This window comes from Siphateles boraxobius, unplaced genomic scaffold, assembly GCF_051911475.1.
Source record: "Siphateles boraxobius isolate OS27281-9 unplaced genomic scaffold, OSU_SipBor_1 13, whole genome shotgun sequence".
Lineage (NCBI taxonomy): Eukaryota > Metazoa > Chordata > Actinopteri > Cypriniformes > Leuciscidae > Siphateles > Siphateles boraxobius.
In genome coordinates this window covers 25,230,417-25,246,490 of record NW_027508733.1, presented here as the reverse complement: position 1 = coordinate 25,246,490, position 16,074 = coordinate 25,230,417, and the positions used below count along the sequence as shown (strand labels likewise).

At 39.0% G+C, this 16,074-nt stretch overlaps 1 long non-coding RNA gene across 2 annotated transcripts in view; it reads right to left on the bottom strand.

The window, feature by feature from the left end:
• The window catches only part of LOC143736181 (uncharacterized), a 91,023-nt gene that overhangs the window by 24,351 nt on the left and 50,598 nt on the right, over positions 1–16,074 (bottom strand). The window contains exons 2-3 of one of the 2 annotated variants that reach the window (XR_013203379.1): positions 10,882–11,106; positions 6,409–6,770 (exon numbers count right to left, since the gene is read on the bottom strand). This is a non-coding gene — a long non-coding RNA (uncharacterized LOC143736181). Of the gene's footprint in view, positions 1–6,408; positions 6,771–10,881; positions 11,107–16,074 lie in introns of those variants that run through there. The other variant, XR_013203378.1, reaches the window with a different exon arrangement.

The window sequence follows — 16,074 nt, the reverse complement described above, 5'->3', positions numbered from 1 at the left end:
GTCAATGGGGTCCATCAACTGTTTGATTTCCGACATTCTTCAAACTAATTTATTTTGTGTTCAGCAGAAGAAAGAAACGCATACAGGTTTGGAACAACTTGACGGTGAGTAAATGATGACAGAATTTTTATTTTTATTTAAACATTTATCTGGGCAAGCCAAACTGCATCTAATGGCCTCTGATTCAGCCAAGCAAGACCAGACACTGACAAACACACAAAGTAGCCCGACAATGGGTGGAGGTAAACAATCTGAGCCAGTTGATGTTGTCTTCAAGCGCACATGCGGCACAAACTCTCTCTCTCTCTCTCTCCCGGTTATGGATCAGTGGAGGCTAACATAACGCTAGGATAAACAGGAATGGAATCCATGAGACAGCTTAAAGCCTGATTTCTCAGGAATGAGGGCGGGGGTGTAGTAAAGCTGTCTTACTGAAAGGTGTCTTCTTACCTTCAGGTCGAGCGGAGAGGAGGGAAAAAAACACACGCTGACACACTCCTTGCATTCCTAAGGGATCTAAATGACATTTTATGAGGAACGCACAGGCCCAAAGATCATCAAGAGTTTATAGCCAACAATAAACAACAATAAAGGTAAGCGGAGCTACGGAAGCCCGTGACACACGTCCTGTCTCTAAAGATTAGGGTTTTGCCCTTTTAAACTCACTCTCTGGGTTTTCCTCTCAACATCCCTCTGTCGCTTTTATGACCGAAGCTCTGGATTAAGGCTGGTGGATGGTGGTCGTTTCACACTCCATTGGTGTTATAAATCAAGCACCTCCAATTCTGGCTATAGGAGGCTCGTTAAAAAAAAGATTTTGTTAGGATTACCTTTATTTGACATAAATAGTGCTTACCTTAAATCGAATTGCTCGCGAAACAATTGGATTTACGATTAAAAGTATGTAGACTTACAAAGGGCTGGATCTAGAAACCAGGTTTTAATAGAAACTTGGAGGTGAGCTCTTTTGACTTTGTTTTAGTAAGTAATAAGTTATTCCCTAGTATATCAACATACTAACAACCCCTCAGAACACCTTACAAACAACATAACATCTTAAAACCCACCCAGAAAACCTTAGCAACTACATAGCAACAACCTAACAACCACTCAGAACACCTTAGTTATTATTGCAACACCCTGGTAAGGAACCACATAACTAACAACTAACCAGCAGAGCCATAGAGAGAAAGAGTTGTGACACGCTTTGATCTCGCCGCTATGGCTGTCACATGGTTCATGTAAGCCCCAATAGTTCCAAAACATACGCTGGCTGTCATGTTCTTCTATGGGACAGACAGCAGCGATTGCACTATTGAACGGTAAATATAAAATAAAACACACACCCAAGTACTTTTTAAGCTGTTATTGCATTATTGCATTTTGTTAATGTTAGTTTTTCATTTGGAGAGGCAGGGTGACAACGAAATACTGTATATTCTGTCACAGCTGACGAAGTCGCGCTAGCTAACTATAACTAGCAGGCAGGGCTTGAAAATTGGTTGAAACAACCAACATAAAATATAAATAATTACGCTGTGCATGTACAAATGAAGACCAGTATAAGCATCGCAAAGGTCCTCTGATACAATATAGACAGTTGACAATTCAAAAGAGGTCGATATTTCAGAAACTTAGGTTACCTCCGGAACAACTCGCATTCACCACTCAAAACACAGCCAACACGTCACACAATGAAAAGTTAGGATATCCCAAAAATACAATTAAATAAATTTTGCTATGAAGGTGGTAGCGATTCATTACATTGATTATTACGTTGACACTTAAATGGCTTGCATATAATAGTATTTTTTTCCCAATACTTTTTTGTGTTTATTTTTGTAGGGAAATGGGGTGCTCACATAACGTAGAATACAGTTACAGCACAGCAACGACCATTTGCAGCAAATTGTAGTAAATACGAAGGAGAGACGGCATTAACGTTAACAGTGTGGTCAGTTGAAATGAAACTGGAGATATGGTTACTGACTGGTTAGTAAGAAACATCACATTTAACTATGAACTCCGTATTTACACATTTCTGACTGGTAGCTAACGTTATGAAGTGTTGATCACATAAGCTAGCTGCAATTAACTATTATCTTCCAATAAACATTAACTAAAGTTGGCTACATAAATTACAACTACTGACTAGATTCATGAGAGGACAGCTAATGCATTCAAATGTAAAAAATATAGTAATTTCATCAACTTAACAGCGAGCGTACTTCGGAAACACTGAAAATGAATGGGGTTCAGTGCTGGAACTATCAGTGTTTGGAACTATCGGCTGCTCCACGACACACGTTACTTCCGCATTCCAAAGTTCCCATGGCGGTCTATGGGAGTGTCGTAACTCTGTTTTTCAACGGCTCTGCTCACCAGCAACAACATTTCAGGGAATCTTAGTAACGGCATAGCAACACCATAGCAATAACCTAGAACACCATAACAACAACAAAGCAAAACTCAAAAAACTGTCAAATGCATAACAACACCCTGGCAACATACAGATCCCCCTAGCAACGCACTACAGTTGCTTCTATGTGGTTGGTTGCCAAGGTGTGGTTAGTTTGTTGCTTGCTATGGTATTCTGGGTGATTGCCAAATTTATTAACAGCTTCGAAGAGCACATTAGTAACAACTTAGCAACACCTTGACAATCACAGAATACCCTCACAATCACATAGCTACATGTTAAAAAACACCTTAATTACCACATGGCAGCTGATACACTTCAGAAAATCTTAGTAATGGTATAGCAACACCATAGAAAACACCTAGATCACCATAGCAACCACATAGATACATGTTAAACAGCACCCAGAACATCTTAATTACCACATGGCAACACCCTAGCAACCACATAACAACACACCAGCAGCAACACTTCAGAAAATCTTAGTAATGGTATAGCAATGCCATAGCAATCACCTAAAACACCCAAACAAAACACATAGCTGCATGTTAAAAACACTCAGAACACCTTAATTACCACATGGCAACACCCTAGCAACCGCATAACATCATACCAGGAGCAACACTTCAGAGAATCTTGGTAATGGTAGAACCACACCAAATAAAACACCTATAACACTGTAGCAACCACATTGCAAGACTCTAATAATGCCTCAAAACACTTCATTAACTGCATAGTAACACTGAGACAACCATCCAGATCACCAGCACACTACGATTGCTTAAAGGTGTGTTGAGGGTTTGTTAGTGTGTCTCTATGTGGTTACTAGGGTGTTCAGGGTGATTGTCAAGCTAATTAACAGCCTCTCAGAGCCCCTTAGTAACCACAGACCCCCACCTTGGTAATTACCCAAAACACCCTAGCAACCAAATAGCAACATAAAAAAAATACGCAGAAGACCTTAGCTACACCCTAGGAACCCCTTAGAACATGATAAAGCTCTTCTGTAAAAGCTCTTCTGTGCTGATTTTGTTTATGCGTATGTGGCTGTAATTTTTGATGGTTCATACATGTATCCAACATGTGGGTAGGTGTTGTACAAGTTGAAGGTTTATGCTCACTGAACTCTGTCTTGGAGCACACTCTCATAATTGGGCCCATATTACCACCCGTGGAGGAGATGACAGTGTGAGCGCAACGAACAGAACCAGGCCTTCTCTATAAACCAAAGAACGGGTCAGGAACAACAGGCATCCGCTGTTGAAGCACCGTGGCAGTGATATGCTTTAACCAACACAGTGTAGATCAAATGCCACGATAGACGCGGCGGGCAGCAGACGCCTGCAGAGACGAGGCGGGGGTTCTTTGATTGAAACAATCTAGGAGTGCATTAGACAATTTTTTTATGTAGTTGTCAATGTACGTCAAACTGAGCAAGAAAGGCCTGCTGGGCTTCAATCAACCACGGCTCTTGACAATTTTTTATATTTTTTTTTAGTTAGCTCCAAAACTGTATGACTTCCTTTGGTTTTTGGAACACTAAAGAATATATATTTGAAAGTAACTTTTATTGTATGGACAGAAACACAACACATTTTACACAATATTTGTGTGTGTGTGTGTTGCATGGAAGAAAAAGTCATACCGGTTTGGAACAACAAGGTTAGTAGACTAAATGACAGAATTTCCATTTTTGGGTGAACTACCCCTTTAACGTTCAAGAAGTGTAATTAATTATCCATTTTATTACACAATTTTAGCTTATCATTTAGCTTGTAAGGCAGCTTCTTTCTCTTCAGAGTAGCTTAGCTAATGTTTTTTTTAGAGAAGTTGATAGCTAGCTAATATTTTTGAGTATAGCTTGTCAGAAACTTTAGAAATTGAAGAATATTTTATAAAGACTGACTAAAATCATGCTCCAACGTGTTTACGCAATTTTAACTTTTACTTATTTTATCATGTAGCTTGTAAGGCAACTAGCTAATTTCTCTTCAGGATAGCTTAGCTAATGTCTATGTAGAGTTGTTGTTAGCTCAGCTAATATTTTTGAGTATAGCTTGCCAAAAACTTTAGATATCAAAGGGGAATTTTAAAAGAATGTCTTTAAAGTACTACGAAATGTTTACAGTTTTAACTTTTTACTATTTTATCATGTAGCTTGTAAGACAGCATAGGCCTACTTTTTCTTCAGAGAGCGTAGCTAATGTCTCTGTAGAGTAGTTGATAGCTCAGCTAGCTAATAATCTTTGAGTATGACATGCCAATAACTGTAGATATCTAAGTAGATTTGATAAAGACTGACTTCAGCATGGCATGTAGCTTCCTGTCTATTCCGGGATATGTCTTCAGTTTTGTTTATTTTCTTTGTGTTAAACACTTGTAATGACTAGCTGTTTCACAGATAGCAGCTCAGAAATCAGAAAGCCTTTTACATAATTGAGATTTAATAGAAAAATTACGGCATAGTTGACGAAGCACTCAGGGTTATTATTTAACCAGCTGTGAAAATATGACTCAGGTTTCACTGAGAGGAGGAAAAATATTCATTAAATATTCACACTCGCTGCCAAAAAAGATTCAATCCACCTCAACTTCGGTACATGTTTCACTAAAACACAAACTTGATTAGAAAGACGCTGAGGTGTTATGCAGTGATATTTTGGAAAAACATTTTTACAGCTAACATTACCACAGGAACTTATGTTCTACTAATTAAGGCTCAAAAACGCTTACGGCTAACGCTAATTCAAGCAGAATGTGCTACGATTGACTGAATTACGTAATTTCCTCACGATTATTTGATAACATTTTCATGTTTGTGAAGTCCTGTTATGTCTTCACTCTAGTGTTCTGATATCTACAGTACACATACATGTTCACATAAATGGCTCCATTAAGTTCTCACTCTCACCAGCCGCCTACGACAAATCCAAGACAAGCAGGAGTTGGTGAAAGGTTGAAATCGCTGGCAAATAGAACAATCAGCAGCTGAGCCTTTGATAAGCAGCCTGGCCCGGAGGCCAGACACGTCTCTGTGAGTGTGTGCGCGAGAGATTGACCCTAAGAGGTCTGGGCGGTCATAACTCAGACTGAGAGGGTACTGTGAAAGGGTACATGGCAGGATTTAAACTCTTCTGCCCTGACAAATTATTCTCTTTTTCTACACGGCTACACACACACAGTGTGTGACATGTCTTAATCGCACCCTTTAATTATAGATTGCAGTCTGTCAGCGAAGAAACAGATCTAAGCCTGAGCTATGATGGGTTTAGTTAAGTTGTTAGTTCTTAAAGGGCCAGTTCACCCAAAAAAGAAAATTCTCACTCTCACATTGTTCCAAAGCCATATGATCTTCATTGTTCGCTAAAAAATCTTCCCCTTCATAGTATCCCTCAAATCTAATATGCACTTCCGCATATTGCAATGTAGAGGCGTTTTCTGTAAATAACGACTAAAATTGTGCATTGTTTGTCACATTTCAGATGTTCCTGAAGACTAAGCAACGCAAACATATAAAATGTTTTTAACCACAAATATTTTTCCACACAAATGTACATATTTTGAGTCAATCCCAATTATGTTAGACCACGAAATGGAACACTAGAGACTTAATAGCCAAAATATTAATCAGTAAGCAATTTCTGATTTGCCTTACAGTAATAGTATAACTTTTTTCAGTTTTACCCATAATCCTTTGTTTTTCTTAAAGGCTTTCTTCAATGAACTCATTTAGCAGATCATTTCCAACAAGTAAGTGGGTGTTTCTCGTGTGTGAGCAGGACAAAGAGAAACAAGTTAGATTAATGGCTGCCATCTTGTAGCCGCCTATGAGGAAACCTGTAACATGTTACTCTAATGTGGTGTAGCTAGCCTATATAAATCAAACGTCTTTGTGGCATTTAAATAATAATCTGAAACATCTCTCAACGTGTAAAGGAAGGAATAACCATTTATTACACACAATGGCTTTAAACAGAAAAGGAGGCACTCGCACAAAGAATGGTGGTTGAGTTTGACCTTCAACCTTTCTATTTGAAATCATGTTAATGTGGATGTGTGAATAGTCTGAGGCGAACAACTTCCTCTGAATGCGCTTTCACACTTCATGGTTCAAAGCCGGACCCAGACGGAGACCTCTGGAAGTTTGTCCATCTTTGTGAACGTGCCCTTAGTTAGAACGGCCTCTGAACGTTGCCTTAACATTTGTGTTCGGAATAAAGAAAAGGAGAAGGGGAGTCCAAACTCAACATCCAGGCTGGAGTCTGGGAGTTCAGGCATTGTTTGCAGCAATCAGAGGTTCGGGGAATTCTGATCGGAATTCAGTGAGCGACGCTGCCTCTGTAAAGTGGTACTTGTCAAGGAAAAAGAGGGAGAAAGGGGAACAACGGGAAAGAGAAGGGATTAGAAGGGATTCTTTTATTTTTTGCATTCACTGACGCGTGCGTATTAAAAGCATTTTAGGTAATGACTGGGTCAATAAAGTGACAGATCCCACCTGTTTACCATTCAAGAAGAGGCAAAAGTAGAATTTGATTTTCTACAATTTATAATCTGCAATTACGACTGTTTCCATCTCTCTATCAGCCTCACTGAGATAGGATACTCCTATACTCTAATTCTCTACTCTAAAGTCCAAATCTATTTCTGAGAAACAATAAAAGACTACGGTAAGGAAGTTTTCCAGAGCTCATTTTAATGGAGTAATCAGGCGACAGCTCCAACTGGAATAGGCTTTACAGATATCCAATGGCAATAAAGTCCAAATGCCAAAGCCTTTAATCCAACCATTAACAGAGAGAGAGAGAGAGAGAGAGAGAGAGAGAGAGAGAGAGAGAGAGAGAGAGAGAGAGAGAGAGAGAGAGAGAGAGAGAGAGAGAGAGAGAGAGAGAGAGACCTGACAAGACTCTTAAATCCTCCCTTAACTAAAGCTGAGTTTGACCAACTGGCCAGAATTTCTGTTTCTTTTAATCAGTTTGATCCTCCCTGTAAATGGTGTTCAATAGTAAACACCATAAAACAATTCATTGGGTTAAATAAATATTGTCTAAAATAAAAGGAAACTCATCAAATCAAGTCTTAATAAATAGACTTGATTTGATGAATTTCCTTTTGTTTTAGACAATGTCTATTTAACCCAATGAACTGTTTTTGAATGAATAAGTATTTTGTTAATGCTAAGGATAATTAAGGAGATTTGATCTTGTCCAAAAAAAAGGGTTTTGTGTTCTCTCAGTTTACCATGTTGCTTTTCTGCTTTTGTTGCATAACAATTGTGACTATCTGTTTAAACAATGTTTAGATGATTTTCTCTAATCAGTGAAACGTCTCACATCAGCGATAACTGTGATTTCAGGATTTTCTCTCATTGAAATGTAAACCTGGTCTGGATCTGGCTCTTGATGCGTCTAGTCTTGGTCTGGTCTCGACTCCTTCTCTACTTTAAGGCACAGTGGAGCATTTAAGTTTCCAGATGCAGGAAATTGAAGATGATTCATCAAAGTCAAGTAACACAGATTGCGGGTTAGTTTTACTGAATTTGGCTGCTGTTTGTGAGTGGCTTGACGCATGCATTGGGCAGCTGTTCATATGTCACGACCTTGGCAGTAATCGCAGATGTGAATTTGTAACAGCTAACTGTTTCGGTGATTAAAATCTAAATGTTTAAACAGGCGGACACATTTGTTTCTGCACAAGAACAACCAGAAATATTTTATGACTTCACTCCACATTTGCAGAGGAAATCTAGATGGAAAACTAGTATGCAAAACTTGCAATGTTCAGACGGTTGCTAAGGTGTTGGTAGGGTGTTCTGAGTGGTTCCTAGGGCATTGCTAGAGTGCTATGTGTGGTTGCTAGGCAGCTGGAGTTTTGAGTTTTGCTATGATGATAATAAACCCATTACTGGTTCCATCCTCAAGTCTCAGGCCACATTTTCAATAATAACATCCTGCAAACAACATCGTTTTCAAAAAAGTTGTCATTTACATCAACCCGCATAAATACGCCGTCGAGCGCCATCATAACTATGCCAAACTGGTCGCTCACATGACGTTAAGCATTTTCTGGTGCGTAATGTGACTTTGAGAACCCTGTTTCTCCCAGTTGACACGGCAACACATAACCGGCGTTCAGAAATCTCCACTTTGGCCGGAGTTTTTAGAAATAATTGTTTTCTGTGATAAAAACTGGGTTTTCGTGTAAATGAGAGGCCAAACCACAGGGAAATATCTGCGTCTTCCCTTCGTATAAATGGGCCATCAATGATGTTATGAACCTTAGAAATGTGTAGGATCCCTTTTAAATGTTAGCCTGTGGGATTTTTCCACCCAGTTTTCCATCTGTCAAACGAAAATCAGTTTTAAGTGGAAGAAGACTCTTATTTACATCTGATTAAGAGATTGAGATAAAGGGATTGAGATAAAAGGAGTGTTAAAGTATCTCTTTTCCACGAATAGATAATATTAACACTAGTGCATTACATTTTTAGATAAGCAAACACATGAATTGGCCAAACCTCTGCTTACACACACAAATCATTTTATGCCTGAAAAATCCAATCAACCATGTCTCAACAGAAAATTTACATTCTGTGTAGATTATTGGCGCCAGATAGAAAGCAGTGATCTGAGATAACCCTCCGTCTGATAGCAGCTCTCGATCCATTGTTATGGTACATGACTGTTTATTATTGCTTCTGTAGTAAAGATAACTAAAGATCTCGCTCTAGTAAACACATGGATCAGCGACCTCTAAACATCTTCATTCATATAACGTCAACATCAGCCATGTTTGGACAATATTTTCCCCAGAATATCCTAAGTAAAATCCATTAGGAACATCTAGTATACATTTAACAAATATTTTTCTATAAGGAAACAATAAGAGATAGTAAAATGTATCAGGTATAACAAATCAAGAGTAGATAGTGACCAGGTGTGAAAAATAAAAACACATTACCTTAAAGAACATCAACTAATATTTCCAGTTGTCTGTCTTCCATTTTATATCTCTGCTTCACTCTTATATTTTATTATAAAACATAATGTGTTTTTTGGGTGATTTAAAATATCATCAGTTTTTCTCAGAAATTGCTTGTAATCGGACTACAGTTACTTTTCTATTGATTACATGATTAGATGTTATTCATACAAGGACAGTAAGGGGTTCATAATTTACGTTTTTTTATTATTTTAAAATTATTTTAATCTAAAAATATATGTGATTTTTTAAATGATTAGCTTTAAAAAAAACTGCAGTTCCTTCACAATCTCCAGTCTGGGAAAACCTGACATAATGTAATATTGAATGCACTCCATGTTGTTGATACATTTTTTAAATATATTTTCTTTCTCTTTGTATTTTTATATCAATATAGTATAAGATAATCCTATTCAATTCAATGTGATAAATGAGTTAGGACAAAAGGTAATCTAAAAGTAATCCAAAAGTAGTCAGATTATATTACCTAAAATGTGTAATGTAATGGATTACGTTACTAACCACAGTTTTTGTCATGTAATTTGGAATCAGTAACAGATTACAATTTGTAGTAATCTACACACCACTGCATATTTGTGTATAAGCATCTAATAAACCTCTTAAAAAGAGCAAATAACCAACAGTTACCAATATGCCAACCAACTGAGAATGTTTTAGTTGCGTACTGCAGATTAGCAAATTCATTCAATTTTGTAGCTAAGTAGCTTAGCTTGTCCTGCACTTTACCTTGAGCGCCCGTTTGACACAAGCTCATATTCTTCTAACACACCGATTATGGCTTTGCAGTAGTCTCATATGTAAATATTTGCCCTCCAAAACGGTCATTAGCGTTGGGTTATGAATCACAAAACTCGTTAAGAGGAAGAGTAAATAAACAGCAGAAAGACCAGGTGGAGGAAAGTGTGTGTGTGCGTGTGCAAAAGAGTCTATATTTCAGTCACCACACCAGGACTGCTGTACCAACATACCCTCATCCAACTACCTGAGAGTATTTTTCTTGTTCGGGGCAGTAAAATGTGTCTGAGAGGAAGTCATTAAGATGATGTGTTATCTGAGCTCCAGATGAGTTTGGAGTGTTTATTCCCTGCTAGTTTAACTGACCGTCAGATTGCATCTACACATATGCAGGCTTTGTTTCCTTGAGATATTTTATACCCTCTGCAAAAACATTTCTTAAATTATGATCCATTTATCACCAAAACCAACAAACTTCTAGGTGACCCCATAACCCCCTGTTGTGGTTGTTTGCTTTCTGTAAGTGCTTCTTGAATGTGCTTAGAACATTTAAACCGCAGAGTAAGATCTCTAGGAGTTCTTCTTTAACAAATCCAATACAAAAGCCATGAGACCCTTCACCCTGCGGGTTGGCAGTTAAAGCCATCTTGACAGGGGTCATGGTAGTGTTAAGGCAAACCACAATCCCTCAAATGTGTTTGTTGGTGTGACAAAAAACAAACATTTACCCGAACACAAAAGCCACTCCATATCGAAGGCAGCTGCTGTGAAGAGTTTACAAAGGCTTTGGTAGAGCATGGTGGTCTGGGAGGCATCTATCTCTCTCTTTCCCGTTTTCTGTCATATTGATCAGGATCACCTTGTTATTTCATCTGCTGAAAGCCACCAGTCAGTTGTTCATTCAGACCTGGGTGTGATTACCTCATTGCATTAGCTCAAATGGCCGATTTAAGCTGGAAAATACAGATAACGCAAGTTATTCTGTTAGGTGTACAAGGTTTCCAGTTGGTAATTTACAGCTATTAGCTGGCTAAGTTGGTTGATCTGCTAGACTAGCAGTGGGTAAGTCTGAAGTGAACCTAGTGGACCATCTTGGTCAAGTTTATTAGAGATGCTAAAACACCTTGGCTTAAATTCTAGGGGTCTATGGACCTTGTCCCAAGTGGCACGCTTCATGTGGACTGTAGCCTTTGTTTGTGCAAGTCCATGATGTCCATAATCCATAGGGTATCTCATTTCCCATTTTATGATTAAGAAGGGTCTTCAAGATTAACTAGATTTTGCTAATGGAGCTTGAGCTTAAGTTTTGGCGTCATGATCAATACGCCATTTTATGTTGCTAGTCATTTTATGTTGCTTATGTTGGCTAGTCAGTAGACGTAGGTTGTAGCAGCAAACACTGTGAGATAATCATGCTAAATTTCTTCGCAAAATAGGCCAACTTGGCTTGACATTTTTACTAGTGGAGCTTTTGCTTAAGTTTTAGCGCCATGTCGCGTCAATCAATATGCCATTTCATGTTGCATTTTTATTGGCTAGTCAGTAGACGTATAGCAGCAAACACACTGTGAGATGATCATGCTAAATTTCTGACACTGTCAGAAAATTATCGCAGGCTATCTTTGGTCACAAGACCATGATAACACCCGTCTTTTAACCTCTTTAAATGTACGACGTATGACCACCATTTAGGAGCAACGACCACAGAAATTGTCTATTGGTCATCTTTCGTCTGGGATAGCCCAAAATCGTACAATGTGTACAGAGCATAAAGTGTGGTGTTCGAGCAGAACAGCAACTGGTGAGGGTGGCATTTGGGACAGGACCTTTGGCTTAACCTACTATGAGCAACATACCAGCTACCAACTGTGCCATTCTCGCTTCTCCTCTCCATCCTCCCTTCTTTTTTCAGTTTTATTCCCTGTCGTCTTCTCAGTAGGAGCATTCCTCCAGATTTAATGACACTTGTCGTGAGACAGTGGGTCAGAGAGGGTTGGAAGGACATGTTGTGATGAAAGTCAGGATTGAGAGAGAGGGGGATGGGGTCAGTGGTCAATCTACCCCTGCACTCTGGCCTCTGTCACCCCCTTCTCCACGCCGTTGAGTTTATCTGTCAGCAGATGGCTTACCCACCCGCATACTGTTGATTCAGGCAAAGACACAAAACAAACGGAGAATTCACCTCAGGCTTAGACCCGCTCACCCGTATCCAAGACTGAATGTGCCATTCACCTACAGCTCCCAAAGGGCACCCTAAAGCCTCCCGCCATGTCCACGCTTTGGTGACATATTGTCGCATGGACTGCTGGGTAGTAGACTAATGTAAGTTACACACCAATTTAGGGTGATTGTGAGAACCCTTTTGAACCATCAAATGACATATGGGACTCCCTGTAGTCTCTTGGACTTTACAGATACACAACAACTGTCATAAGTATGCAAGTCTGCATATAGTACTTGATTTGGAAAAGGGTTAGCTTCTCTCTGGTCCTATTCCAAATGCTGCACGTCTCGTGTTCTTCTTGATTCTGTAGTGATGTTATTCAGTCTAATCCTTCTCCTGGAGGGCCACTTTCCTGTGCAGTTTAGCTCCAACACACTGGCCTAGAAGTTTCTAGTGATCCTAAAACCCTGATTAGCTGGTTCAGGTGTGTTTAATTAGGGCTGGAGCTAAACTCTGCTGGATGGTGGCCCTCCAGTAACAGGATTGGACACCCCTGATGTAATGCATATACTGCATGTAATGTGGTTGTGTCGAGCACCCCTATGAACCATAGATGTGCTTACAAGAAGGCCAAGAAACCACACATCCACATCCTACAACCAATCCTACAGTTCTAGGGCCAGTTGAGTAAGATCACTAAATATATTTCAAATAAGATCTCATCATGATAAACAGGATGTGGCAGATACGGGAAATGAACAATCAGCTCTCTTGTGACCAGAGCATTGCCAGAGAAACGTATCATGGAAACATTAACCTGATGGGCACAGCCAAGGTCACCATTAGCATCTAGTTTAGTGCTAACTTTATCTCTGTCATAGTTACACACTCCAGGGATTAATGAGGACTAATCTGGCCTTGGATGGAAGATAAAAGGAGCACATTTGTTTTTAGATGCAGGGGAAGGATTGGGAATTATTGCTGCATGGGTCGGTTATGCACAAGACCAATGAGGAGCCTTTGTTTGAATGAGTGCCAAGTTATCTACTATGGTGAAATAAATGCCTAAAATGATATCTGGACTTTTGGATGCCCATGTTTAGCAGAAATAGCTTGTGAAAATGGACCAATACTCTAAGGATGCATAACTCATGTTTACCGACTGCAGGGAAAATCAATTAGAGAGTATTGCCTAGATGGATGGTAGTTTACCTCACACAGAGTTCAAGTATGCGCACCTCTACATCTCCTTTAGGGAAGAGATAACTCCGTGTTCAGCTCCAGAACAATCGTGGGGGACAAGGAATGTCATTCAAAAGGCTCATAAAATGGGATGCAAGTAGCTGAGTAAGGAATTTAGAAGGGGGAAATGCTCCATCTTTCTCCAGAGTCCCATTTCCCAAATGTGTTTCACATGAGATTTACTGCATGTGATGTTGGTGATTTTGATGACAATTGTTCGCATAATTATTCATTATTATATAATTAGAGTATAATAATTCCAAACCTGTATAACTTCATTTCTTCTTAGGGACACAAAAGGTGAATTTTTAATAATTGAACTGGCTGCTCTTTTCAATGTAATTTATCCACAAGATTCATAAATGACACAAAAGCACCATAAATGTACTCCATAAAACTCATACATTATATTCCAAGAATTCAAGACATGAGGGTAAAATAATGATGGAATTAAAATTTTTAGTTGAACTAATACTTTAAAGGCAAGGATGTGTCTAAAGTATTTACGCTGACGTAATTTAAAAGCGCAGACAGGAACTATGGAGGTATGTCCTGGTGAGCCTCTTGTGTTTCTCTTGTTGGTTTTGCTTTGTTTGTTTCCAATGAAGCAACCACTTCACCATCTGCTCCTGCATTCAGAGGAACTTGAGCCCTGAAGTCCGACCCTAGAGCCTGGGATGTGGGGTCGAAGAGGACGTTGCTGGACAATGGTTCGGCCAAATGACCTCCTCTCACTTCAAAAACAGCCCCAGCACCAACAGCCTGGACTCATCTCCTAATGGCCTCAGCTCAATTACTAGAGAAAAAAAAGCCCTCGCCAGGGCTTGTTCATCAAACCGTATCCAAGACAAGCAGGAAATTTCAAAAGGACAAATTAGAGACATGCATGCAAACAATGGCGAATAAAAAAAAAAGTTTATACAAATTAGCCAAAACAGTGTCACTGGAGGCACATTTGACGATACCTCAGAGATACCGCGGGGCTACAGACAGCGACAAAAGAAGTGTGGGAGAGGCAGAAGTACAATAAGCTTGTTTAAAAAAACAATTCCTTCTTAAATTTGCTGGCATGATTTGCTTCGCCTAATGAGAACACAGCCGATCAATCTGAATGGAGGAGAACAAATACTCAATCTGTTGCTGAACATCTGTTTGGAACAGAGTTGGGGAAGATAAACATTAAAAGTTGTACAACAGTCAAGTTGACCTTTAAAAAATGAGCTACAAACTATTCAAAATATTATGTTTAAATAAATAAGATGCACACAAAAATGTAAAACAGTTAAAAATATATAACTTTACATATGATACCTACATTATTCAAAACAATGAGAGTCAACTTTAATTAGACAAAGAGTGAGAGTTTTACAGTTGCATTGACCATATGGGATCCATCTTTAAAGCAACCCCAATCAGACGTAAATCACTCCGGCTGTCGGATCGAGAGTGGATCATGTTTTTAGTGTTTTCTCAGAAACGGCAGGTGTTGAGAGGGTGACACTTTAACGATGTGCCCATTATACAAAAAAATGGATTGAGAACCAGCCAGCATCAGTTAAATTACCAACAGACCCAGAATCACAAAAGTTGAAACGGTGTTCAACATAGAAAAATAACTCTAGGCAGGAACAGAATGATAAACTCAACTAGAGTAATTTGACAGCGTCATTCTTCTGCATTTTGCAGTCAGTAACATCTCTTCTTCAGAATTTTATATATCTACTAGAAATACGACATATAGCTAAATTTCAGACTTGCACAACTGAATTCACCTCCATAACAATCCAAATAGTATCAGAAAACATGTCACTGTAATTCAACACCCAAAATACAAAATGGCTGCCAAGTTTTGAAAAAAAACAAAATGATAAAAAGTAAATTGTAAAATGTGTCATTGTAAAATAAAGAAAATCTAAAACTGCACATTTATTACACAATAAGCATGCGGTGGATTTTTCAGTGGAATTCGATTTGAAGACAGATTCAATGAAGAAAATGGTTTAAACCTCAGACAATTTTGGCTTGATTGACAATTTGATGCTCCTATTGCGCCTCAGTGTTCTGTTCAAACAAAACGCACACATTAAACATCCTTTTCATACCTCGAGTGCAATCACTGTCCATAATTACGCATGTAATGTGGCTAAGGGTAACATGACTGAAAAAGTCCACTTGTCGCTTCATGCGGAGAGGAAGAGAGCAGTCGTGATTGTGAGAGTTCTGCTCTAATGAACCTGCACCTGCTTCCAATCCAGGCTTCTTGGCTGAGCAGGAGGAAGTTTGTCCTCTCTGATTATATCACAGAAATGTGCTCTTAATGTGTCCGTCCTCCATTTCAGCGCTGAGAGGGAAACGTAATGCTCCGTAATGAGCCTCATTTTTCTTTGCTTGATAAAGGGAGGACAGAAAAAGCACTTCAGTGCAGAGGTCCTGCTGAGCACAAATAAGTTTAATAGGAAGTTTTCGGACATATTATTAGCTTAGATTATTTGCTTATTATCAGTTATGGTAATAC